The sequence below is a fragment of the Salmo salar genome, chromosome 19 (genome assembly GCF_965601325.2).
Source record: "Salmo salar chromosome 19, fSalSal1, whole genome shotgun sequence".
In the NCBI taxonomy this organism is placed as follows: Eukaryota; Metazoa; Chordata; class Actinopteri; order Salmoniformes; family Salmonidae; genus Salmo; species Salmo salar.
This window is the reverse complement of record NC_138309.1, coordinates 67184426-67210112: the sequence shown is the minus strand read 5'-3', so window position 1 is coordinate 67210112 and position 25687 is coordinate 67184426. Positions and strand designations below refer to the sequence as shown.

The 25687-nt window shown below is 46.3% G+C and overlaps 1 long non-coding RNA gene across 1 annotated transcript; it reads left to right on the top strand.

Annotated features, from left to right (window-relative positions):
- Positions 1-6514: 6514 nt before the first annotated feature.
- LOC145862268 (uncharacterized) lies at positions 6515-7743 on the top strand. The gene is made up of 3 exons (XR_014381568.1): positions 6515-7257; positions 7345-7521; positions 7612-7743. It is a non-coding gene; the product is annotated as an uncharacterized LOC145862268 (long non-coding RNA).
- Positions 7744-25687: the final 17944 nt, after the last annotated feature.

Here is a 25687-nt window from a genome sequence, read left to right as displayed (position 1 = left end):
AGAAGCAGTGCGGCTTGGTTGGGTTGTGTTTCGGAGGACGCATGACTCTCGACCTTCGCCTCTCCCGAGTCCGTACGGGAGTTGCAGCGATGAGACAAGACAGTAACTACTACCAATTGGACACCACGAAATTGGGGAGAAAAAGGGGGTAAAATAATACAAAACCCCCCCCAAAAAATTAAATACACTGTAGCAAGCTAGCAAGCCCTCATTGGCGACCATATGTTATTGAGCGCCGCAATGTCAGATTCATATGAACATTTTATGTTAACTATCATTGAAGTTGGTGGTTACTTACTACTGGTTTCAGATCAGAGCTCCCAGTCGGAGCTCATTTTTTCCCAAGTTCTGAGTTCCCAGTTGTTTTGAATGCGGCATTCAACTCTGGTATCCTACAAAAGGAACTTTCGCTACCCGGAGGCAAAGTCATTAATATTGCCGCATTGCTTGCATATTTCAGATTTTTCTCATTCCAACTAGCATGTGAACACGGCATATCTGTTGGGTGAATGGTTAAGGCTTCTTGGGGATACAGTCAAGAGCCCTGAGATTGTGTGTGAGTGCCTTCAGAATGGGGTAAGCAGAGGGGGGTACAGGGGGGACAATCGGACAGAAGCTGGTAGAATATGGATTCGGGGAGAGAGAGAGGGCCGGCAATTGCATTGGGGAATGTTCCTACGTGTCTGATCCTGAATCCAAGTGTAGATTGATTGAGAGTAGGAGAGAATGGGGTGCGAAGGATATATACAGGTGGTTCAAATGATCCATTCAGTGGTAGGGTGGGGGCAGGGGTGTATATCCCAGATTTCAATGTTAAGAATATGTAAGCGATTAACTGAATATGTCTCAGTTTATGCGGCCAAGTTGATGGCCATGATTATAGGTTTGGGATGGGTGGAGGAGATGAAACCACTCAGAGTGGTGATCTGTTCTGATTTGGCTGCAGTGTTGAGTAGTGTGAAGATGGGAAGGTCGGATAGGGGAGACTTGTTTGTGGAGATGATGGAGCTGTTAACGGGATTGGAGAGGATGGGAGTGATGGTAAGCTTTTGCTGGTTTCCCGCCCATGTGCGTGTGGAGTGTAATGAGAAGACCGATGTGGTGGCTAAGAGTGCTGTGAGGAGAGAGGGGGTAGATATTCAGGTCCCACTGGGCCGCAGGGAAGTCAAGTCATTGATCCGGGCAATGGGCTTGATCTTTGGGTTAGGGAGTGGGAGGCTAGTAGTAAGGGGAGGCAATTTTATCACGTGCATCGGTCGGTAAAGGAAGAGGTGGGGAGTATGGGATGTAGGAGAGAGGAAGTTGCATGGAGTAGACTACGGTTTGGGCACATATGTTTGAATGCCACGTTGTGGATGATAGGGAGACATGATACAGGTCTGTTGGATGAGTCTTTAGTGGAGGAAACCGTGGAGCATGTTGTGATATTTTGTGAACTATATGACATAGATAGGGAGAGATACTGTGAAAGGGTTAGAAAGGCTGGACCAGGTTTGGGCTTCGGGTGGTGTAGTGGGGGGAGGAAAGGAGAGGGAAGTGGTGTCTAGAGCTCTATTTCACTTTCTTAGAGGAACAGGACGAATTAAGATAATTTATTGTAGGTAGACTGTGACTGGCTTCACACTCCAGTACAGTAGGGTGCTGAGTATGCGCCGTAAAAGTTGGATGCCAACCCAATCCCAAAAAAGGAGAAGAAGTAGAGGCTTGCCTGAAATTAACAGCTGTCTGGAGGCAGATAGAACAATATCATTAGGAATTAATAGGATCTCTATGCATAGAACCCAGCAGAAGCAGCTAGTTCGATGTTTAAGTGTGAGAGAGAGCTTACCAATGTGTTTGGGTTGGAAATGGCAGTGAGTAGTGTGGACGAAATAAGGAAATTAAGAAAAGGGAGAAGCAACAGCTGTGATGGAATGCGAACAATACGGATGTCAGTTCTGATGATATGGAGCAGGAGGATGAGGGTCAAGGACCTGAATGGTCTGTTGTTGAAAGACATAGGAAGAAGAGTGATCATGATACTGAAAGCAGTGGAGCGTCTAGTAAAGAAAGCATAAAGAGGGCCAAGGTAGGAAGCAAGACTAATAATGTGTCGGAGTGGTAATGGTGTTTGATGAGACCACAGGGCCTCATTTACACCTTATCTGACAATCCAAGTTCGTAGAGAAAGAGATAAGTGAAGTCAAACTAGCCTGGTTCATCAGCAAGGGAAGATTCTGCAAATGGAAAGCTTAATGGGAAGAAGATTAAAAGCCATGTCCCTGGTGCTTATGCTGAGGTTTGAGCAGGTTTTGCCTGGAAAAGTACAGATAGGATTCCTTAGTTTCACTGTCCGCGAATTTGTCCCATCCCCATTGTGGTGTTTTAAATGCCAAAGAATGGGACATGTAGCTGTTCAGTGTTAAAGGAAAGAAAATATGTGCCAAGTGTGGAGGGGAACATGATTACGGTGAATGTGGGAGCAATGTGAAGGTTAAGTGTTGGAATTGTGGAGGGGAACATAGTGCAGCATTTGGTGGATGCCAGGTGCAGAGAGAGGCTATAGAGGCTCAGAGATATAGAATAATTATATAGTTGACTGTTTCCCACTATAGCGCCATAGGAGACTCTAAAACATGAAAGCCTTTAAAGACTGGTATAACTCATTAGAAGTTACTTTATACCCATGGTAGAAAGCTCAAGGGGGTGGGGTTTCCTCGTCACCAAGTTCAATAACCAAACACGCACACGAAGCACAACTAGAATACAAATGGGGAATTTATTAGGGAGATTTGCACAATGTGGGAAAGGGGGGAATTCTGCAACCACTTCACAGTCCACACTCCGTTCTCATTGTCCGTTCCATTCTCCAGGAGTAATCCTAAAACTCGGGTCCTCAGCCAAACTGGTTCGGTACACAGTGGGGGTAATCAGACAGTCCAGGTCACAATGGGTAATCACACAACTAATTCTCTCTCTTCTCACACTCTCCATAACACAGGTTTCCCTCTCAGTCCTCTCCCTGTTTGTGCAGCCCGCTTCCTCTTTCATCCCCAAGCACTCCATGGCTTAATGATCCACAGGCTTGCCTCGTTGGGACAGGAAGTCCATATAAGGCTCAGAGGTGGAGCCAGCTGGCTGCAAGATATCTCCCTTCAATCACCACTCCCCTCACTTCTCCCTGCCGACCCGGGCGTTACTGTCCTTATTCCGTCACATCCAAACCAGTGGTGCATGGTCCGTTACGAGGGTGAAGTGCCGTCCCAATAAGTAATATTTCAGCGTCTCCAGCGCCCACTTAATTGCTAGATATTCTTTCTCCACGGTGGAATATCTTTGTTACTGCGGCAACAGCTTCCAGCTAATGTGCACGACTGGTTGTTCCTCACCTTCTTGTAGCTGTGATAGGACGGCACCTACCCCTGTTTTGGACGCATCGGTCTGTACCACCAGTGGTTTCGAGAAGTCCGGTGTCACCAGCACGGGTCCAGAACACAGTGCCCTCTTTAGGTCTTGGAAGGCTTTCTCCGTCTTCTCGGTCCACGTCACCTGGGTGAGCAGACGGCTCCTGGTCAGATCTATCAGGGGGCTGGCTTGGGAGGCAAAGTGGGGAATAAATCTCCGGTAGTAAGTAGTCAATCACACAAACGTGCATACCTGCTTCTTGTGAGGGGGCGGGGCCAGTCCCAAATCACCTCCACTTTCTTCACCTGGGGTTTAACACATCCCCTCCCGATTGTGTACCCCAGGTACCCAGCCTCCCGCAGGCCGAGCTGACATTTCCTTGGGTTAGCTGTTAGCCCCGCCCTCCGTAAGGCCTGCAATACCGTGCTCACCTGGTTTAGATACGTCTCCCACTTGCTCCCATGGATCACAATATCATCGAGGTAGGCCACCGCATACTCACGATGGGGATGGAGAATCTGGTCCATCAACCTCTGGAAGGTGGCCGGGGCCTGGTGCAACCCAAAAGGCAGCTTCTTGTAGTGGAACAGCCCATCAGGGGTGGCGAAAGCAGTTTTCTCCCGCACCTCGGGAGCTAAGGGCACCTGCAAATAACCCTTCATCAGGTCGAGCGTGCTGATAAATCAGGCTGTCCTTAGCTGTTCAATTAGTTCATTAATTCGAGGGATGAGGTAGGCGTCAAACTTTTAAATTTCATTTACCTTTCTGAAATCATTACAGAAGCGAATGGTGCCGTCTGGATTCAGCACCAACACTATGGGGCTGTACCACTCACTTTCGACTCTTCAATAATATCAGCTTCCAACATCGTTCTTACCTCGGTCCTGATGGCCTCCCTCCTTGCTTCCGGTATGCGGTATGGTCTCAACCACACCTTTTTCCCGGGTTCGGTGATGATACTGTGCTGTACCAGATTGGTGTCCTGGTTCACTGGAGAACACATCCTGGTTCCCCAGTGGCACCTCCGCTGGCTTGGTCTCTGTGGTTCCCTTCTTTGGGGAAATAGAGTAGAGTACATCACGTGCATTCCATTTCTTTAACAAATTCACATGGTAAATCTGGGTCAGATGCCTACGTCCCGGCTGTCTGACCCTATAGTTAACTTCACCCACCTTCTCAAGGACTTCGTATGGCCCGTTCCATCGGGCCACAAACTTACATTATGAGGTGGGGACCAATACCAACATTTTGTCTCCTGGCTGGAAGGCTCTTTGTTGTGCCCCTCTGTTGTACACCCACGGTTGGGCCTCCTGGGCCTCCAGCATGTGTTACCGTACCGGGGCCACATGGTTGCCATCCGGTCTCTTATATCTTCTACGTGTTCCACCATGGTTCGATGGGGCGACGGTTGCTGTTCCCAGGCTTCTTTAGCCACGTCCAGCAGTCCTCAGGGTCGTCTCCTGTACAGGAGTTCAAAGGGAGAGAATCCTGTTGAAGCTTGGGGCACTTCTCAGCTCGAGAACATCAGGGAGGGTAGCAGCTGGTCCCAATTCTTTCCATGCGGCTCCATCACCTTCTTTAGCATCTGCTTCAGGGTTTGATTGAATCTTTCCACCAACCCATCGGTCTGCGGGTGATACACTGAGGTGCGCAACTGGGTTATTTTCATTCGTTTGCAGATATCCTTCATGATTCGTGACATGAATGGGGTTCACTGGTCGGTTGATATCTCGTCAGGGATGCCTACTTGGGAGAACAGCATGACTAACTCATGTGCAATTCCCTTGGTGCCCATGGTGCGCTGCGGAATGGCTTCCGGGTACCTTGTGGCATAATCCAGAATCAACATGATGTAATGTTGCCCTCGGTTGTTCTTGGGTAGAGGTCCCACCAGGTCCATTGCAATCCTCCTGAAAGGGACAGAAGTAATGGGTAGGGGAATTAAGGGGCTGCGAAAATGTGGTTTTACCACCACCTGCTGGCACTCCGGGCAACTGCGGCAGTAATCTTCCATTGCTCTCTTTACACCCGGTCAGTAAAATCATGCCTTGATCCGGTCTAAGGTCTTCTCCATCCCTAGGTGAGCCCCAAGAAGGTGGGAGTGCACCAACTGCAGGACAGGTTGTACAAAGGGACAGGGAACCAACAACAACTCCATACATTCATCATTCTTCTTCATGACCTGATACAGCAATTTCTTCTTTAAAGAAAAACGAGGGTAGGTGATCTGACTTACCCCCTCCATGGTCCATCCGAGAAGGGTTCTGTTGACACCTGGGGGTCCACTTCCTGGAATCCACACATCCAGGCATCTCTGGGCACCTCCCTCTAAAACCAGAAATAAATAATTCTAAATAACAAACTGGCTTTATTAGCAAATTAGGAAAAATGTCTCACCCCATGTTCAAGAATGGCCTTTTTCTCGCTCATTTTATATTATAATCTCCAAAATATAGTTATTTTTTAAACAAAGCGATTATTATTATTATTAATTTAGAATTATATAAAAGCACCTTGGATATTCTCACAGATATATTATTAACCCTGTTATTAGCAGGACAATATATAAACAATGGGATTGCCTTGCAGTTCTTCAGCTGTATCCTCTGAAATAGCGGTGGGCGCGCATGGTTCAAGGCACGAGGGCGGGGGCACAGGATGGGCCGCAGAGCCGCGCACAGAAGATGGACCTAGCCCATTGGGAAGGGAGGAGGAAGGGGGAGGGGGGCTGGACCCCCACCCCACCCCACTGGGTAGCACAGAGCAAGGGGCATTGCACTAATAATGGTGCAGACTAGGGAAATGTTCCCGCTGTTCTTAGTGCCAGTCTGCACGTTCAAACTAAAACAATATAACTAATAATGGCGTGAAAAATACCCCTTAGATAAGAATTCGGAGGGCAGATATGATTAAATATTAAAGCATTAGACCTCTCACTAAAGGTGTCACTCAAAAGTTGTACTAAATCCGAACTGGATTTAACGAAAAATGGCATGAAAAGCATACATCTGTAAATCCCAAACTCTGAAAATAATTGGAAAGGTAGATACAAATGATTTGTGACATTGTGGTTACAATAACGAATGTAAACAAGATGCTGTGTTTTTATTTACAGTAGTTATAGACAGCTGGGGCCTGTTGCACAAAAGTAGAATTAAGACATCCGGGATAAATGACTCAGCTGAGCTCAATGAAGCCAAAACATGTGCGTCCAGGCTTAATTGGTTGCACAAAGACCAAGCCAGGATGAGCAGACACGGATTCATTAAGCCAGGTGAAACCAATCCTGGATAGGTGCGCGCTCACGGCTCACTCAAATAGACCCCGCCACAGATCACAGATTAACTGATTTACCATGGCAACTAGAGCCGCGTACTTTTCCCCGTCGGAAGCACAAATCCTCATGGAGGCATACGAGGAGGTAAAATATATAATTAAGAAGAAAGGCAACACCGCCACAGTGATAAAGCAAAGAGAAAAAGCGTGGCAAAGTATTGCAGACCGCCTGAATGCGTAAGTAGTGCACAATTACACAGTCACCGCTCCGCTGAAACATCACAATTACAATTCAAATATTTAATTCACATCTCCAAAAATGCAGTTGTACTGTAATTATGAAACGGTTAAATTTTTAATTGAAATGCACTGCAGATATGAGTGAAATTGTGTAAAGTAACTCCATCACACTGTATAAAGCTATGATAGATTTTTTGATATTTTTACTGAAAACAAGACAAAAATACCAAGTAATTTTTTGCAGTGTGACTCCATTAAATGTGTGTGTGTGTGTGTGTGTGTGTAGATTAAACATGAACGGGCCAAAACGGACATGGCAGCAGGTCAAAATCAAATACAAGAACATTCTGCAGAATGGTATGGTCCCTGACTAATATTTAACAAAGCACAAGCATATATTGTACCCAGAAGGTGCCTGCTCACACATTGTCTGTACTGTTTTAGCAGTGAAAAAGAATACCCACAGACAAGGCACGGGTGGTGGGTCACCAAAGGCTGACCTTACCCCAGCAGAGGACATGGCCTTGGAGCTAAATAAAGGCAGGCCCGTCTTAGAGGGGATCCCTGGGGGGAAAGAGACGAGCATAGGTTCCTCCCAAGATGCCACCCGCTTCATTCAAGGTATGTCCTTCCATCTCTACATGGGATACAACCACATTCATATTGAATCAATTTGGACTGTCTGACTTTGGTTTACCTATTGCCTTGCAGTGTCTGGCAGCACTGTGTTCCTGTTAGAGCCACCAGCACAAGCACCAGACGATGCTGATCCAGTGAGTACTCCATCAAAGGCATACTGTAGGCCTGGCATGTCTTGTCTACTAGCTTCAATATGAATCCGATTAAATGTGATAGGGTGAAGGCCCCAGTGCAGCAGCAACAGCACATGATGGAGACGATGATGAGGAGGAGACCATCTCTCTGGATTCCAGAAGGCATGAGGTATCATGTTAAGACTGTGAAAGTACTATTTACTCTACAATGGTGAGGAGTCCTCATCAAAATCAAAAAATCTAATTTCTTTTACAGGACCCAGATGCTATACAGTGGGAAAACCAGCCTGGCAACATAGTGCGTATTAATAAAAGGACACCACATCCTGCCAAATTCCAGCTGCGCTAATTGTATTGTGTTCACAGAGCTCACAAGCTATCAGAAAGTTGTATGGCAACCACCTCCGGCGCCAAATAGAACTGGCAGACATAGACATTCAGTACAAGAAGAAAAAGATGGAAAATCTTGCACTGGAGTCCGAAATAAAAAAGAGGACAATTAGGAAACTGGACCTTGAAATAAAAAAACTTGAGAGGGAGGTGAGATATGCCTTCAATGTACACTGTATGCTAACTGTAACACAAATGTATTAATCATTATTTTTCTTTCCTCCCCCAGCTCCAAGAAGATGACACAGCTCAAAATAAAAATTAGGTATATTCTCGTAAAGTCAAGTGAGCCATGACATATGAGCTCTTATTGTGAGCACACAGGACGGTGGCATCTTTCTAAGGTTTTTTTTATTTTCCCAGCAATCAGTACAACCAAGTCATCGTTATAAGGCATCGCCCTCTTTTGCCCACCCCCCCAGCACCAGGTGTGGCCACTAGCCTATATGAAGGCCCAAAATTGTGTGTTCCTTTCTGCTCTGACAATGGCATGCCCATTCGTGCGAGATGTGGTGGATGAAGAAGCACTTGTGCTGAGGAGAGCCTTCAGGCGAGAAAGGGTCTTCAGGGACCGGTTGGACCCACTGGCCTTCCCTGATGACCATCTATATGAAAGATACAGGTTTTCTGCAGATGGCATCAGGTATCTATGCAGACTACTGGGTCCCAGGATTAAGCACCGCACTGCACGGAGCCATGCACTGAGTGTGGAGCAAATGGTTTGTGTGGCCTTGCGCTTTTTTTCTAGTGGAGCCTTCCTGTACTCAGTGGGGGATGCAGAACAGCTGAACAAGGCCACAATTTGCCGCACAATAAGGAGTGTGTGTCTGGCTATCAAAGCATTAGCAGATGTCTTCATCTCCTTCCCTGGCCACAGAAGACTCTGTGACATCAAAGAGGAGTTCTATAGGATTGCAGGTAAGAGGATCTACAAATTACAGGACAACTGTTAACACATAGTAGGATACTCATTACTTTGTGTGACAGGTTTCCCCAATGTCATTGGTGCAGTGGACTGCACACACATAAGGATAAAAGCCCCCTCAGGTGCCCATGAGGCCGATTTTGTGAATAGGAAATCCTTTCACAGCATTAATGTTCAGGTGAACATAACTTTTTGATATTGTCCATTGACGAACACTCTGCATTGCAAGTGATGTGCATTGATTGGTGTAATATTCCTCATCTTATGATTTCAGATGGTCTGCAATGCTGACTGTGTGATCAGCAATGTTGTGGCAAAATGGCCTGGCTCAGTCCATGACTCCAGAATCTTTCGGGCCTCTGAAATCTATCAGTGCCTATCACAAGGTAAGCCACACAACCCCTATTTATAACCATCATGGCTGTGTCAAGAATATCACTGTGTTTATGAGGTAGTAATGATGAGATTTTGTGTTGACAGGTGAATTCTCTGGTGTGCTGCTGGGAGACAGGGGGTATGGCTGCCAGCCTTTTCTCCTGACACCTTTCACAGACCCCCAGGAAGCACAGCAGGCCTACAACCATGCCCATGCCAGGACCAGGGCCAGAGTTGAAATGACCTTTGGCCTCCTGAAGGCACGCTTTCACTGCCTTCACAAATTAAGGGTCAGCCCTGTTAGGGCATGTGATATTACTGTGGCTTGTGCTGTCCTCCACAATGTGGCCTGCCTGAGGAAGGAGAGGGCCCCCAGAGTGCCACCAGCCATGGACTGGGACAATCCGGCAATCTTCCCTGATGACGACAGTGGTCGGCTGCTGAGGGACCAATATGTGTTGAATTATTTTAGTTAGTATGTGTGCTTTCAATTTTGGTTAAATATGTCCTGCGGTGGCAGAGGAATTGGGTTTTTTTTGGGTTCGTTTTTTTACGAATTTGGCCTCTTATGATGTTTGTGCGGTATACTGTGTGTAATACAAGGCTGCAGGGAGGCTACTGCATCCATTCATTTGTCTGTTCAGTTGATGTGTATGGATTTGTCCTGCATTTATTTTAGTGTGCAGACATGCAGGGTGTGTTATATACAGACCTTTGAATGTGTATGTATCATTTTGTATAATATGCTTGGATTCTGTGCTTTCCATCTTGTAGTCACTGTGACTTCAGTTTCGAAAGGAGCTGATGGTTTACCTGCTTTGTTTTGTCCTTATTCAATAAAGGAACATAATGTTACACATTGTGTTTTTATATTCATATGGAATGTGTATTTGTTTATATGACAGAGTACTAGGGCCACACTGAAGAAAAAGGATAAAGTCATAAATTTATGAGGCTGGTTCTTTCTGCAGAAAAGCTACATATTGTTTTTACAGTTTTGATACTTATGACAATGTGATACTTAATATTCTGGCACATCAGCATGTCTTTGTTTATGAAACCATACTGAAGTACAATTTCACGAAATGCCCCACATCTGTCATTTTAACAACTGTCCTCCTTTAAAACAACCGGTTACAATATTATTACTTGTGTTTTTTTCCCCTCTGTGGCCCTAATATTCTATCATTTTATATATAGCCTTATAGTCTATGGGAAACTGTAAATTATCTAATGATAGCAACATAATCTAAAAATTATTTTTTATCCAAAATCATTGAAATTAATGATCACAAACGTTTAAATAATGACAGTGGGTCTAGTTATGTGATAACAATGTATAGTGAGCAGTGAAATAACTATTGGTTTCCATTTGTGGTGACTGCTGACTGACATTAGGGATGAGATTAAATAGATCCTGGAATTTAGCCTGGTCTGGAGCAGGCTAGCTCCACAGAATAAATCTCCATGGTAATTTATACCATAACATATCCTCCTGCCCCCTATCCATCTTTAGTGCAACCGGATTACGGATCAATTGAGCCAGGATCACCAAGATATCCTGGCTTAATCCCTTATCCTAGTTTTGTGCAACAGGCCCCTGGTGGCATTTTGAAAACAGGTTTTCAAACACTTGTAGCCCGATTAGCAGGACAACAGACTCTTTATAGCCCAGCTACTGTAGGTGTGAAAGTCACCTTTCCAGTACTCCTCACCCTGCACCAAACTCCACCTTTAACACAGTTACAATTCAAAAACTAGCTGTTTATCTAAAAAAAAATGACATTCCGACCAAAGAGAACAGATGAAATTGTCGTTTTCATCAAGCCAGCTTCTTTCTATGGTGCTACCTGTTCCAGGGTTGGGACCATAACCACGAGAGGACTTGAAAATGAGCCGGAGCTGAGAGGATCACCAAAACTAAAAGGTATTTTGGTTTCAGTGCATTTTCTTTTTAACAAAGTATATAGCCTATCAATGTGTAGGCATACTGTGTAATACAATCAATAATTAAATAAAGGTTTAAAAATAAACAAATAAAACAAATTTGCGCACTAAAAACATGAATGTGTTTTTGCAGAGCATACAACCATGCCGACAACCATCCGTGGAGATCAGTGGACAAAGGGCTGTACAATGGGTCGCACTGAAAAAACGCATGGTTGACAAGCAAGTGGTTAGTTTTGCTATATTCTTAAAATGTGTACGCAGCATTTGTGTGTTGGAGTCACTTTTATTTCTTAATTGATCTACCGTTTCTATCATAGGCCACTGTAATCGATGGGGGCTCAGGGCGGTACCGTTCTGTTCATCTGATGAATGTGCATATGGATATGGATTCAAACTTTGAAGACCGAGATTGAGTAATTTTTTTGAACTTAACAAGACAAGTCAGTTAAGAACTAATTCTTATTTACAATGAGGGCCTACCAAAAGGCAAAAGGCCTCCTGCGGGGACGGGGGCCTGGGATATTTTTTTTATTTTTAAATACAATATAAATATAGGACAAAACACAGATCACAACAAGAGAGACAACACAACACTACATAAAGAGAGACCTAAGACAACATAGCAAGGCAGCAACACATGACAACACAGCATGGTAGCAACACAACATAACAACAACATGGTAGCAACACAACATGGTAGAGGCACAAAACATGGTACAAACATTATTGGGCACAGACATTAGCACAAAGGGCAAGAAGGTAGAGACAACAATATATCGATAAAGCATCCACAACTCTCAGTAAGTGTCCATGATTGAGTCTTTGAATGAAGAGATTGAGATTTAACTGTCCAGTTTGAGTGTTTGTTGCAGCTCGTTCCAGTCGCTAGCTGCAGCGAACTGAAAAGAGGAGCGACCCAGGGATGTGTGTGCTTCGGGGACATTTAACATAATGTGACTGGCAGAACGGGTGTTGTATGTGGAGGATGAGGGCTACAGTAGATATCTCAGATAGGGGGGAGTGAGGCCTAAGAGGGTTTTATAAATAAGCATCAACCAGTGGGTCTTGCGACGGGTATACAGATATGACCAGTTTACAGAGGAGTATAGAGTGCAGTAATGTGTCCTATAAGGAGCATTGGTGGCAAATCTGATGGCCGAATGGTAAAGAACATCTAGCCGCTCGAGAGCACCCTTACCTGCCGATCTATAAATTATGTCTCCGTAATCTAGCATGGGTAGGATGGTCATCTGAATCAGGGTTAGTTTGGCAGCTGGGTGAAAGAGGTGCAAATAAGATAGAGGAAACCAAGTCTAGATTTAACTTTAGCCTGCAGCTTTGATATGTGCTGAGAGAAGGACAGTGCACCATCTAGCCATACTCCCAAGATCTTGTATGAGGTGACTACCTCAAGCTCTAAGCCCTCAGAGGTAGAAATAACACCTGTGAGAGGAGGGGCATTCTTCTTACCAAACCACATTACCTTGTTTTTGGAGGTGTTCAGAACAAGGTTAAGGGTAGAGAAAGCTTGTTGGACACTAAGAAACCTGTCACGTCCTGACCATAGAAAGCTGTTATTTTCTACGGTAGAGTAGGTCAGGGCATTACTTTTTTTTTCTAGGTTAGATTGTCTATGTTGGGTTGTTCTAGTTTTGTATTTCTATGTTGGGCTTTGTTTGGGATGATCTCCAATTAGAGGGAGCTGGTCATCATTGTCTTTAAATGGAGGTCATATTTAAGTTGGTGTTTGTCCCACCTGGGTTTGTGGGAGATTCATTTTGAGTAGTGTATGTTTCACCTCTGCGTCACAGTTTGTTGTTTTGTCATTCAGTTTATTTATGTATTGCATAGTTTCACAGTATGAATAAAATGTGGAACGACACACACGCTGTACTTTGGTCTGCTTCTCCTTACGACAACCGTGACAGAATCTCCCACCTCCAAAAGGACCAACCAGTGTGGAATGGACCAGTGGACTTGGGAGGAGATGAGCAGGAGTATATCCAGGGCTTTGGAGGAATTAGGGGCAGGAGAAAACCGCCTCCCATGTGAATAGGTGGAGGCAGCGAGAGCACGGCAACGAGGGAAGCACGAGAGGCAGCCCCAAAGATTTTTTGGGGGGGGCACACAGGGAGATTGGCAGAGTCAGGTTGGAGACCTGAGCCAACTCCTCGTGCTTACCGTGGGGAGCGAGTGACTGAGCAAGCCCCGTGTTATGCGGTGATGTGCACTGTGTCGCCAGTGCGCATTCACAGCCCGGTGCGCTCTGTGCCTGCCCCACGTACCAGGCCTCCAGTGAGGTGCGTGTCACCAGTCTGGCACCACCTGTGCCAGCCCCACGCATCAGGCCTCCAGTGCGCCTGCCCAGTCCGGTGTGTCGCCTGCTCCTTGCATCCGCCCTGAGGTGCGTGTTACCAGTCTGGCGCCACTTGTGCCAGCCCCACGCATCAGGCCTCCAGTACACCTTCCCAGCCCACAGCTTCCTGCAACGTTCCCCAGTCCGGAGCCTCCAGCGACGTTCCCCAGTCCGGTGAGACCTGTTCCGGCTCCACGTAAAAAGCTTCCAGTGATGATCCATGGTCTGAAGGCTCCAGTGATGATCCAAGGCACGAAGCCTCCAGTGATGATCCATGGTCCGGAGCCTGTAGCGATGATCCATGGCCCGAAGCCTCCAGTGATGATCCATGGCCCGAAGCCTCCAGTGATAATCCATGGCCTGGAGCCTCCAGTGATAATCCATGGCAAGAAGCATGTAGGGATGATCCATGGCCCGGAGCCTGTAGGGATGATCCATGGCACGAAGCCTCCAGTGATAATCCATGGCCCGGAGCCTCCAGTGATAATCCATGGCACAAAGCCTCCAGTGGTGATCCATGGCGCGGAGCCTGCAATGATGATCCATGGCATGGAGCCTGCTGCGGTGGTCTGCAGTCCAAAACCTCCAGCGGCGGTCTGCAGTCCAGAACCTCCAGCGGCTGTCTGCAGTCCAGAACCTCCAGCGGCTGTCTGCAGTCCAGAACCTCCGGTGATTATCCACGTTCCGGGGACACAAAAGCGGAGGGATCAGCGGGCGGAGCGGGGGTTACGCCCCGAACCGGAGCCGCCTCCTTTGCTGGAGGATCCACTGGATGAGAAGGTTCTGTGTACTGCACCAGAACCGCCATAGACATTTGTCACCCTCCCTACTCTCCGTTTTTTTTTAGGTGCATTCGGGGTCTGCGCCTTTGGGGGGGGGGGGGATACTGTCACGTCCTGACCATAGATAGCTGTTCTTTTCTATGGTAGAGTAGGTCAGCGCGTGACAGTTTTTTTTCTAGATTAGATTTTCTATGTTGGGTTGTTCTAGTTTTGTATTTCTATGTTGGGCTTTGTTTGGAATGATCTCCAATTAGGCAGATGGTCATCATTGTCTCTAATTGGAGGTCATATTTAAGTTAAAGTTTGTCCCACCTGGGTTTGTGGGAGATTAATTTTGAGTAGTGTATGTTTCACCTCTGCGTCACGGTTTGTTGTTTTGTCATTCAGTTTATTTATGTATTGCATAGTTTCACAGTATAAATAAAATGTGGAACGACACACACGCTGCACTTTGGTCAGCTTCTCCTTACGACAACCGTGACAAAACCTTTGTTGTAGAGCATTTAACCTGTTAGGGCTAGGGGGCAGCATTGACACGGCTGGATAAAAAACATACCCGATTTAATCTGGTTACCACTCCTACCCAGTAACTAGAATATGCATATACTTATTACATATGGATAGAAAACACCCTAAATTTTCTAAAACTGTTTGAATGGTGTCTGTGAGTATAACAGAACTCAAATGGCAGGTCAAAACCTGAGAGATTCCTTTACAGGAAGTGGCCTGTCTGACCATTTGTTGAACTTCTTTTCCATCTCTATCATTTACTAAGGATCTCTGCTCTAACGTGACACTTCCCACGTCTTCCATAGGCTCTCAGAGCCCGGGAAAAAACAGAATGTCGTCATTCCAGCCCCAGGCTGAAACACATTATCGCCTTTCTCAAGTGGCCGATCAAGAGACACTGGCTTATGCGCGTGACCCCGACCGCCCCCGCCTTTGGGATTTTTTCCTCTGTTTGCCGAAAAGGAGATTCCCTGTCGGAATATTATCGCTTTTCTACGAGAAAAATGTCGTAAAAATTGATTTTAAACAGCGGTTGACATGCTTCGAAGTACGGTAATGGAATACTTAGAATTTTATTGTCACGAATTGCGCCATGCGCGCGACACTTCTTTACCATTTCGGATAGTGTCTGGAACGCACGAACAAAACGCCGCTATTCGGATATAACGATGGATTATTTTGGACCAAACCAACATTTGTTATTGAAGTAGCAGTCCTGGGTGTGTATTCTGACGAAGACAACAAAAGTTAATGAAACTTTTATAATAGTAAATATGATTATGGTGAGTGCTAAACTTGCCGGGTGTCTAAATAGCGAGCCCGTGATGCCTGGGCTATGTACTTAGAATATTGCAAAATGTGCTTTCACCAAAAAGCTATTTTAAAATCGGACATATCGAGTGCATAGAGGAGGTCTGTATCTATAATTCTTAAAATAATTGTTATGCTTTTTGTGAACGTTTATCGTGAGTAATTTAGTAAAATGTTAGCGAATTCCCCGGAAGTTTGCATCACATGCTAATGTAAAAAGCTGGTTTTTGATATAAATATGAACTTGATTGAACAAAACATGCATGTATTGTATAACATAATGTCCTAGGGTTGTCATCTGATGAAGATCATCAAAGGTGAGTGCTGCATTTAGCTGTCTTCTGGGTTTTGGTGACATTATATGCTGGCTTGAAAAATGGGTGTCTGATTATTTCTGGCTTGGTACTCTGCTGACATAATCTAATGTTTTGCTTTCGTTGTAAAGCCTTTTTGAAATCGGACAGTGTGGTTAGATTAACGAGAGTCTTGTCTTTAAATGGCTGTAAAATAGTCATATGTTTGAGAAATTGAAGTAATAGGATTTTTAAGGTTTTGAAAATCGCGCCACAGGATAGCAGTGGCTGTTACGTAGGTGGGACGAATTCGTCCCGCCTAGCCTAGAGAGGTTAACACAAAATCCGGGGAGGGACCAGCTGAGTATAAGACTATCATCTGCATATAAATGGATGAGAGAGCTTCCTACTGCCTGAGCTATGTTGTTGATGTAAATTTAGAAGAGCGTGGGGCCTAGGATCGAGCCTTGGGGTACTCCCTTGGTGACAGGCAGTGGCTGAGACAGCAGATTTTCTGACTTTATACACTGCACTCGTTGAGAGAGTTTGTTAGCAAACCAGCCCAAAGACCCCTCAGAGACACCAATACTCCTTAGCCGGCCCACAACAATGGATTGGTCTTCCGTATCAAAAGCTTTGGCCAAAATAAAAATAGCAGCACAATATTGCTTAGGATCAAGGGCAATGGTGACATCATTGAGGTCCATTAAGGTTGCAGTGACACATTCATAACCTGAGCGGAGACCAGATTGCATACCCGGGAGAATACTATAGACATCAAGAAAGCCAGTCAATTGATTATTGACAAGTTTTTCCAACACTTTTGATAAACAGGGCAAAATAGAAATAGGCCGATAACAGTTAGGATCAGCTTGATCTCCCCCTTTAAATAAAGGACAAACCGTGACTGCCTTCCAAGCAATGGGAACCTCCCCAGAAAGGAAAGACAGGTTCAAAAGTTTGGAGATAGGCTTGGCGATGATAGGGGCAGCAACCTAAAAGAAGAAAGGGTCTAAACCATCTGACACAGATGTTTTTTTGGGGTCAAGTTAAGGACAGACGAACCCCTAGCCAACAGCCAATGGCATCGCACGGCGCGAAATACAAAACCAACTAAAATACCACAATTCAATTTTCTCAAACAATCAACTATTTTACACCATTTGAAAGACAAGACTCTCGTTGATCTAACCACATTGTCCGATTTCAAAAAGGCTTTACAGCGAAAGCAAAACATTAGATTATGTCAGGAGAGTACCCTGCCAAAAATAATCACACAGCCATTTTCAAAGCAAGCATATATGTCACAAAAACCAAAACCACAGCTAAATGCAGCACTAACCTTTGATGATCTTCATCAGATGACACTCCTAGGACATTATGTTATACAATACATGCATGTTTTGTTCAATCAAGTTCATATTTATATCAAAAACCAGCTTTTTACATTAGCATGTGATGTTCAGAACTAGCATACCCACCGCAAACTTCCGGTGAATTTACTAAATTACTCATGATTAACATTCACAAAAAACATAACAATTATTTTAAGAATTATAGATACAGAACTCCTTTATGCAATCGCGGTGTCAGATTTTAAAATAGCTTTTCGGCAAAAGCACATTTTGCAATATTCTGAGTACATAGCCCGGCCATCATGGCTAGCTAATTTCACACCCACCAAGTTTGGCCCTCACCAAACTCCGATTTACTATAAGACAAATTGGATTACCTTTGCTGTTCTTCGTCAGAATGCACTCCCAGGACTTCTACTTCAACAACAAATGTTGTTTTGGTTCCAAATAATCCATAGTTATATTGAAATAGCTCCATTTTGTTCGTGCGTTGAGGTCACTAACCGAAGGGTGACACGCGAGCGCATTTCGTGACAAAAAAAATTCAAAATATTCCATTACCGTACTTCGAAGCATGTCAAACGCTGTTAAAATCAATTTTTATGCTATTTTTCTCGTAAAATAGCGATAATATTACAACCGGGCGACGTTGTATTCATTCAAAGGCTGAAAGAAAAAAATGGAGTAGTCTCGTGGACGCGCATCTCCAGTGTCACTGTTCCCTGCCTGACCACTAACAAATACTCCTGCTGTTCTTAGCCCAGAGACAGGAGACACGTCATTCCACTTTCTGGCGCCTTCTGAGAGCCAATGGAAGCCTTAGAAAATGTCGCGTTACAGCACAGATGCTGTATTTTCGATAGAGATGCTACAGAAGGACAATAAATTGTCAGACAGGGCACTTCCTGTATGGAATCTTCTCAGGTTTTGGCCTGCCATATTAGTTCTGTTATACTCACAGACACCATTCAAACAGTTTTAGAAACTTTAGAGTGCTTTATATCCAAATCTACTAATTTTAGTTTCTGGGCAGGAGTAGTAACCAGATTAAATCAGGTACGTTTTTTATCCGGCTGTGAAAATACTGCCCCCTATCCCAAACAGGTTAAGGAGCTTCCTTAGCACCTCAGATTCAGTGACTGCCTGCAGGGAGAAACTTTGTAGCGGGGCAGGGGAAAAAGAGAGAGAAGCATCGGGGATACTTGCATTGGAAGGGGTGGGAGATGAGGAAATATTGGGCTGTCAAGGAGGCATGCCTGAGTCAAATAGGAATCCTGACTTAATGAAGTGGTGATAAAAGAGCTCCCATGTGCTTGATGGTAGGCTTTACCCTGGTCTAAGGTGCTGAACCAGGAGTAGCCACCAAGGGTGTCTGTCAGGTCTTTGATTCTGGATAATGGGTGCCTGTCAGCTACCGTCTTCTGGTTTAACAGGCGGTAGTCAATACAGAGGCGCAACGTTCCATCCTTTTTACGGACGCACACAACAGGAGTGGAGTAAGGAGACTTAGACTTCACTATCCACCCCTTCATCAGAAGATCCTGAATATACCCCTTAACTTCTTGGAACAATGGCTTCGGGACTGATGAGTACGCTCTCTGCACAGGAATGTCATCTTTGAGGTTGAGTGACATTTGCAGGCTTGGAATACACCCCATGTCATTGCTGTCTCGAGCAAACGCTGCTGATTCTTTATATAACATCTTCTTGGCTGTCTCTTTCTGCCTCTCGTCTAGGTGACTGATGTCAACTGGCGGGTGCCACAGTGATGGGTTTCCATCAGCTGGTGGGCTGGTAACGCTGTTGACGTTCACATTGAATTCTGATTTGCTGGATGAGACTGTTTCAACCATCTTCTGAATGGGCTGAATACTGCCCAGAGCTGTCTTTTGTGGAAGGATGATGATGTGTTTTGTTGCTACATATGGCCTCTTTGGGTCCTGGATTTCTACCAAGCCTTCACCCATATCCAGTTGCTGTAGCAGCATACTCTTTTTATCTGGCTCAAACAACACTGGGGCATCAGATTGGTCCATACTGAGCGGAACTCTACACTTAACCCAAGCTTCCTGGCCAGCGGCAATGTCTCAGGCATCCTTGTTCCACATTGGGTTTTACGGTCTGCATACAGCTCACAATGGCCTTTGCTTTGTCAATCGGGACAGAGATGGCCCCACAGAGTAGGGTAATGAGGGTAGGTATGAGTCTCTCTGGTTGCCCTTGGACCAGTTCTTCAAGTACACTGATCCCAAGCAATGGCCTATCCAGTGGTAGACTACTCACTAGGAAAGCAACATTTATTGACAGGCTGGGGTCCTCATTTTTTACATTTAACTAGGCAAGTCATTTAAGAACAAATTCTTATTTTCAATGACGGCCTAGGAACAGTGGGTTAACTGTCTTGTTCGGGGCAGAACGACAGATTTTTACCTTGTCTGCTCGGGGATTCGATCTTGCAACCTTTTGGTTACTAGTCCAACGCTCTAACCACCTGCCGCCTCATTCCTAGGTAAGTTTACTGTTATGGTAACCCAACCGTCGAAAGGGATAAGGTCTCCATTTACTGCATACACCTCCAGCTCATCATCACCGTTAATGATTTCAATTAGTTATCTGATATCAAGATCAGGTAGGTATATGTCTTTCCAAATACGATCTATCATGCTGACTTGAGCTCCTGTGTCAAGCAAAGCACTCACTGCTAAGCCATTCAAGTTACATTGGGTCAGGGCTCTTCTCCCTATGAGTCTTGCAACATGTTTATTTTTAGCAGCTGGTTGGTCTGGTGAGGGTAAAGTGGAGATCTTTCTCAGCCTACGTCTCTGTTGTACGCTGACTACTTCTGGTGTGATACAGGGAGGCGTATTGGTATTACCACATGGCTCTGTATTAAGCTCAGTTCTTTAGACACTATTAGCCTGGGATGGTTGTCGGGGCCCGGTCACTGGGCGTCCCCTTGCAGCGACCGGCTCCAGTTTCCCTGGCGCTTTGGTTTCTTTACACAGCCCATGGCCCTGTGACCTTCCTCACTGAAAAAGAAGCAACATTGACTGTTTCATTGAATCGATTATGCTCGTGAGTAGGGTTGCATAGTGTTGGAAACTTTCCGGTAAATTTACGGAAATTTCCCGGACATTTTCCATGGGAAGTTAAGCCCTGGAATTTGGTGAATTTTGCTTAAAATCATCAAAGAAGTTTGCTTATAACAGCGAACCTTTTTTGTGGGATACACATAAGGCAATTTTAGGTCTTGTGGCATATTTTGGTTAAACTATCCCCAATTCAATGGAACTGCAACCCTCTGCATGCACAGTGCATTCTTCCATCACATGTGCAGTGCACTCTTCCATCACATGTACATCTGATTCTCAAGATCTTACACACTAATGAGATGCTATTGAGCCCACCCTACTACACTGTCTGAGCCAAGGACGGCATGCTTTCTGGTAAGTTTTGATTACAATACTGGGTGGGGTGAATATATTTCATATGACATATATGATTCTTTGTTAACTAGTAAATAGTAGCCTACAGCAAAGTGTGTTTAAATCATTTCTAACTTGTTAACAATTTCAGCTAGTTAGTATTTGCTTACATGTGGGTTTTAGCTTACTTGAGCCTGCTAACTGAGGAGTGTTAATTCACCTGTTTACAGGTTTAAACTAAATGCTGAACTATTTATCTGTACATGGAATTGTATTTGTTTTGTTTTTACTCATTTTCTTCTCATCTTCACAGGAAAATGCCACGGGCACTATCTCAGAGGTGGGACCAAGTCATTGTTTTACAAGTCACAAGTAAGTCTTAAGTCTTAGCACTCAAGTCCCAACTCAAGTCCCAAGTCTTAAACTTTGAGTTTCGAGTCCTAAACAAGTCATAATGTGCTCTTCACCAAATGTAATACCATTTCATATTTTTAACAAGAGTAATAGTTAGTATATTACAATTATGCAAGTCATGAATGCTTTTAAAAATATATTTATTACTTTCCAAATAAACTTTATATTTCCATGGAAATACATGGGTAGCCATAAGAAAGACCCCCCCCCCCCCCCCCCTAATAGCGATCGACTATCGAGGATCGCTATGGGACGCAATCGGGAGATGTAGGCTTGTACACAATCGCCCAACCTTAACACACACATTTACATTTACATTTAAGTCATTTAGCAGACGCTCTTATCCAGAGCGACTTACAAATTGGTGCATTCACCTTATGATATCCAGTGGAACAACCACTTTACAATAGTGCATCAAAATCTTTTAAGGGGGGGAGGGGGGGGGGGGGTTAGAAGGATTACTTTATGCTACCCTAGGTATTCCTTGAAGAGGTGGGGTTTCAGGTGTCTCCGGAAGGTGGTGATTTACTCCGCTGTCCTGGCGTCGTGAGGGAGCTTGTTCCACCATTGGGGTGCCAGAGCAGCGAACAGTTTTGACTGGGCTGAGCGGGAACTGTGCTTCCTCAGAGGTAGGGAGGCGAGCAGGCCAGAGGTGGATGAACGCAGTGCCCTTGTTTGGGTGTAGGGCCTGATCAGAGCCTGAAGGTACAGAGGTGCCGTTCCCCTCACAGCTCCATAGGCAAGCACCATGGTCTTGTAGCGGATGCGAGCTTCAACTGGAAGCCAGTGGAGAGAGCGGAGGAGCGGGGTGACGTGAGAGAACTTGGGAAGGTTGAACACCAGACGGGCTGCGGCGTTCTGGATGAGTTGTAGGGGTTTAATGGCACAGGCAGGGAGCCCAGCCAACAGCGAGTTGCAGTAATCCAGACGGGAGATGACAAGTGCCTGGATTAGGACCTGCGCCGCATCCTGTGTGAGGCAGGGTCGTACTCTGCGAATGTTGTAGAGCATGAACCTACAGGATCGGGTCACCGCCTTGATGTTAGTGGAGAACGACAGGGTGTTGTCCAGGGTCACGCCAAGGTTCTTAGCACTCTGGGAGGAGGACACAATGGAGTTGTCAACCGTGATGGCGAGATCATGGAACGGGCAGTCCTTCCCCGGGAGGAAAAGCAGCTCCGTCTTGCTGAGGTTCAGCTTGAGGTGGTGATCTGTCATCCACACTGATATGTCTGCCAGACATGCAGAGATGCGATTCGCCACCTGGTTATCAGAAGGGGCAAAGGAAAATATTAATTGTGTGTCGTCTGCATAGCAATGATAGGAGAGACCATGTGAGGATATGACAGAGCCAAGTGACTTGGTGTATAGCGAGAATAGGAGAGGGCCTAGAACAGAGCCCTGGGGGACACCAGTGGTGAGAGCACGTGGTGCGGAGACAGATTCTCGCCACGCCACCTGGTAGGAGCAACCTATCAGGTAGGACGCAATCCAAGCGTGGGCTGCGCCGGAGATGCCCAACTCGGAGAGGGTGGAGAGGAGGATCTGATGGTTCACAGTATCAAAGGCAGCAGATAGGTCTAGAAGGATGAGAGCAGAGGAGAGAGAGTTAGCTTTAGCAGTGCGGAGAGCCTCCGTGACGCAGAGAAGAGCAGTCTCAGTTGAATGACCAGTCTTGAAACCTGACTGATTTGGATCAAGAAGGTTATTCTGACAGAGATAGCAGGAGAGCTGGCCAAGGACAGCACGTTCAAGAGTTTTGGAGAGAAAAGAAAGAAGGGATACTGGTCTGTAGTTGTTGACATCGGAGGGATCGAGTGTAGGTTTTTTCAGAAGGGGTGCAACTCTCGCTCTCTTGAAGACGGAAGGGACGTAGCCAGCGGTCAAGGATGAGTTGATGAGCGAGGTGAGGTAAGGGAGAAGGTCTCTGGAAATGGTCTGGAGAAGAGAGGAGGGGATAGGGTCAAGCGGGCAGGTTGTTGGGCGGCCGGCCATCACAAGACGCGAGATTTCATCTGGGGAGAGAGGGGAGAAAGAGGTCAAAGCACAGGGTAGGGCAGTGTGAGCAGGACCAGCGGTGTCGTTTAACTTAGGAAACGAGGATCGGATGTCGTCGACCTTCTTTTCAAAATGGTTGACAAAGTCATCCGCAGAGAGGGAGGATGGGGGGAGGGGGAGGAGGATTCAGGAGGGAGGAGAAGGTGGCAAAGAGCTTCCTAGGGTTAGAGGCAGATGCTTGGAATTTAGAGTGGTAGAAAGTGGCTTTAGCAGCAGAGACAGAAGAGGAAAATGTAGAGAAGAGGGAGTGAAAGGATGTCAGGTCCGCAGGGAGACGAGTTTTCCTCCATTTCCGCTCGGCTGCCCGGAGCCCTGTTCTGTGAGCTCGCAATGAGTCGTCGAGCCACGGAGCAGGAGGGGAGGACCGAGCCGGCCTGGAGGATAGGGGACATAGAGAGTCAAAGGATGCAGAAAGGGAGGAGAGGAGGGTTGAGGAGGCAGAATCAGGAGATAGGTTGGAGAAGGTTTGAGCAGAGGGAAGAGATGATAGGATGGAAGAGGAGAGAGTAGCGGGAGAGAGAGAGCGAAGGTTGGGACGGCGCAATACCATCCGAGTAGGGGCAGAGTGAGAAGTGTTGGATGAGAGCGAGAGGGAAAAGGATACAAGGTAGTGGTCGGAGACTTGGAGGGGAGTTGCAATGAGATTAGTGGAAGAACAGCATCTAGTAAAGATGAGGTCAAGCGTATTGCCTGCCTTGTGAGTAGGGGGGGAAGGTGAGAGGGTGAGGTCAAAAGAGGAGAGGAGTGGAAAGAAGGAGGCAGAGAGGAATGAGTCAAAGGTAGACGTGGGGAGGTTAAATGCTCTACAACAAAGGTTTTGTCACGGTTGTCGTAAGGAGAAGCTGACCAAAGTACAGCGTGTGTGTCGTTCCACATTTTATTTATACTGTGAAACTATGCAATACATAAATAAACTGAATGACAAAACAACAAACCGTGACGCAGAGGTGAAACATACACTACTCAAAATTAATCTCCCACAAACCCAGGTGGGACAAACGGCAACTTAAATATGACCTCCAATTAGAGACAATGATGACCATCTGCCTAATTGGAGATCATTCCAAACAAAGCCCAACATAGAAATACAAAACTAGAACAACCCAACATAGAAAATCTAATCTAGAAAAAAAACTGTCACGCCCTGACCTACTCTACCATAGAAAAGAACAGCTATCTATGGCCAGGACGTGACAGTACCCCCCCCCCCCCCCCCCAAAGGTGCAGACCCCAAATGCACCTAAAAAAAAAGGGAGAGTAGGGAGGGTGACAAATGTCTATGGCGGTTCTGGTGCAGTACACAGAACCTTCTCATCCAGTGGATCCTCCAGCAAAGGAGGCGGCTCCGGTTCGGGGCGTAACCCCCGCTCCGCCCGCTGATCCCTCCGCTTTTGTGTCACCGGAACGTGGATAATCACCGGAGGTTCTGGACTGCAGACAGCCGCTGGAGGTTCTGGACTGCAGACAGCCGCTGGAGGTTCTGGACTGCAGACCGCCGCTGGAGGTTTTGGACTGCAGACCACCGCAGCAGGCTCCATGCCATGGATCATCATTGCAGGCTCCGCGCCATGGATCACCACTGGAGGCTTTGTGCCATGGATTATCACTGGAGGCTCCGGGCCATGGATTATCACTGGAGGCTTCGTGCCATGGATCATCCCTACAGGCTCCGGGCCATGGATCATCCCTACATGCTTCTTGCCATGGATTATCACTGGAGGCTCCAGGCCATGGATTATCACTGGAGGCTTCGGGCCATGGATCATCACTGGAGGCTTCGGGCCATGGATCATCGCTACAGGCTCCGGACCATGGATCATCACTGGAGGCTTCGTGCCTTGGATCATCACTGGAGCCTTCAGACCATGGATCATCACTGGAAGCTTTTTACGTGGAGCCGGAACAGGTCTCACCGGACTGGGGAACGTCGCTGGAGGCTCCGGACTGGGGAACGTTGCAGGAAGCTGTGGGCTGGGAAGGTGTACTGGAGGCCTGATGCGTGGGGCTGGCACATGTGGTGCCAGACTGGTAACACGCACCTCAGGGCGGATGCAAGGAGCAGGAGACACACCGGACTGGGCAGGCGCACTGGAGGCCTGATGCGTGGGGCTGGCACAGGTGGCGCCAGACTGGTGACACGCACCTCACTGGAGGCCTGGTACGTGGGGCAGGCACAGAGCGCACCGGGCTGTGAATGCGCACTGGCGACACAGTGCACATCACCGCATAACACGGGGCTTGCTCAGTCACTCGCTCCCCACGGTAAGCACGAGGAGTTGGCTCAGGTCTCCAACCTGACTCTGCCAATCTCCCTGTGTGCCCCCCCCCAAAAAATCTTTGGGGCTGCCTCTCGTGCTTCCCTCGTTGCCGT